The sequence below is a fragment of the Herpailurus yagouaroundi genome, unplaced genomic scaffold (assembly GCF_014898765.1).
Source record: "Herpailurus yagouaroundi ecotype Mexico unplaced genomic scaffold, PumYag 269, whole genome shotgun sequence".
NCBI lineage: Eukaryota > Metazoa > Chordata > Mammalia > Carnivora > Felidae > Herpailurus > Herpailurus yagouaroundi.
Window position 1 is genome coordinate 36,553 of NW_024412486.1, and position 2,681 is coordinate 39,233.

The 2,681-nt window shown below is 34.4% G+C and overlaps 1 pseudogene; it reads right to left on the reverse strand.

Moving 5' to 3' along the window:
- Positions 1-313: 313 nt before the first annotated feature.
- On the reverse strand, positions 314-1,845 carry LOC121021268 (probable G-protein coupled receptor 160; annotated as a pseudogene).
- Between the last annotated feature and the right edge of the window lie 836 nt (positions 1,846-2,681).

Genomic DNA, 2,681 nt, shown 5'->3' on the forward strand with positions numbered 1-2,681 from the left:
CTCTTTGGCCTATGTCTTTTGGGTCCATTTGGTCTATTGTGTTTTTCAAGTCCAGTCTTTATTTTCTGTCTGGAGGATCTATCCATTGTTAAAAAGTGGCTACTAACATACCTACTACTATTACATTGCTTTCTAATTCTTCCTTCAGATATATTATTTGCTTTACATATTTCGTTGCTCCAGTGTTGGAAATATACATATTTATAGTCATAATCTCACAAGGAATCAATCCCCTTATCATTTTTAATGACCTTTTTTCTCTTTACAAATTTTTACGTATTTTATGTAAGAATGGTCACTCCTGCTCTTTTTCGGTTATATTTTTGTGGACTATTATTTTCCACCACTTTACTTTCAGATGTGTTTGTTTAAAGCTAAAATCAGTCTCTTGTTGACAGCAGATAGTTGAATATTAGTATTGATTTTTTTTTCTTGCTTTGAATTTAATAAGAATGTTTAAGTTTATATATTATTGGCAGTGAATCTCAGACTTAAGTAACAATCTGCATCCAGTAGTTTTTTGGGTAACATGGAATTGGTATAGCCAGATCTTAAGTCATTTTAATTTTGTGTTAAATTAATATTTATAACACATGGTGTTCCTGAATGCACATAAAATATTTTCCTGGAATTATTTTGTTTTTAATACCATCACCCCTTTTAACAAATTTTGAAAAGGTATGAAAGTTGGGCCTAGGGAGGGGAACTTCAGTTCAGTTCAATCTTTATATGTCATGAGTCGTCATTCTTTCTCATTTGATAATTATGATTCTGACTGTAGTTGTCATTTTTAGTTAGTTTTAACATGACAAAATTAACAAATTACTATTGATGTAGGCTTCTCACCGTGCACAGATTATGAATTGTAAGTGAAATGAAGGAGCATTTCTAGTTGGCAAACGGATCCACAGGTAATACAATGTCTTTAAATTAAACTTGTGACAATTAAACCAATAAACACAGCAATGAATGCAAAGTACGATGTCTACATTGTACAATGTAGCATTGTACAATGCTACATTTGTAGCAATGTCTACAAAGTACAACCATGGAATGTTCCTTCAATATATGCTGGAATCTGTCCTTTAAGGAAAAGAGTAAAATTACTTGAAGTAGAACAAATGGTAACCAGTTATCAAGAAAACAGGTAACAGACTTGGGCAAGAGGGATATTTTTAGAGTGCTTAGTATAACTGGAGTGGATGAAAACGGAAAATATAAGATAGTCTCATTTATATAGGAAGTCATCCTAACAGCTTGTACCAACGTAGTCACTTCTGACCAAAGCTTATAAAAGCCATAAATAAAATAATCACCATGGAAGATGACAGCCAGTAACTCTGAATACCAATAAATAAAGGACATTGACTAAAATAAACACTCAGTTCTGGTAGATGGCTGGGTCTCCCAAACATAAGCAAGGACTGAAATCCAAATTAAAATTACTGTGAAGAAGTAAAATAGAATAGTTTTGGCATGTAAATACAAGCTTGGTGGGTTTAGAGAAATTCAGATAATAATCTGTACCAGCTATCAGGAAAACTGGATAAAGCAAAAAGCCATAAGTCAAAGAAATAATTGGAGTAAATAGGCAGATGTGATATTTAGTAAATGTAATACCCAAAAGTACAAAAGCCCTGAAGTAGGAAGGATATAATTGGAAATGTTTAGTAAAAGATCAGTGAATGCTGATGAAATGCAAAAATACTTCATAAAATTTTGATAGGTGTTTTTTCTTCTCATCCCTAGTGTGAGGATATTTAGTAATATTTTCCCAAGTGTAATCAAGGATAGAAGACACTTACCGTATAGGGGATGACTTCCTTGATTTAACTGATACTGCATGACCAATTCTCTGTAGAAAGAGCAATTATTGTTTTTTTAGTCGGATATCAGAAGGCCTGCCGAAATACATATGATAAAACACTGCTTCATTTTATCTACTATCCTGTGCTTTCTCCAATAGGTCTTTTGTGGCTGATGACCTTCCAATTTCAATTCTACTGCCTTGAGTTATCTTACTTTTGGTACCAGGCATACTCAACTGCTATGTGACTAAATTCTGAGGCACCAAGACTCTCGGCTTACCCACTAAGACCCTGGCACTGGGTGCCAGACCAGACACCTGCTGTGCCCAGCCCCACGGGACCACAGAGAGACGGGCAACTCCCTAAGCACTTTTTGTTTTGTTTTGTTTTGTTTTTAATCTGACTTACCACACTATGTCTTTTGTTTGAGGATTTAATCCACTTACATCAAGGTAACGTTTGATATTAAGGTAACTTTTGATATTAAGATAATATAGTAATGTTATTAATTATAGTATTCTTTATCAGTACTCTGGGTATAACATTCAACTTCACTGGCAGAGAAATCCTCTGACAGTCTTTTGGGGGCTGCTTTGTTATGTCATAGTTGCTTTTTCCCTTGGTAATTTAAAAAATCGGGGTGGTGTTTTGTTTGCTTGTTTTGCTTTGTTTTGTTTTGGTCTTTGGCTTTTGATAATTTCATTATAAGATGTCTCAATGTAGATTTTTTACACTCAATCTACTTGGGGTTCTTTGGACTTCACAGTTATGCACCCCCAGATTTGAGAACTTCCCCCCATTATTTATTTAGATAGATATTCTGCCCCTTCTCATCTCCCTCCTTCTGGGACTTTAGGGACTCCAGAATACTGG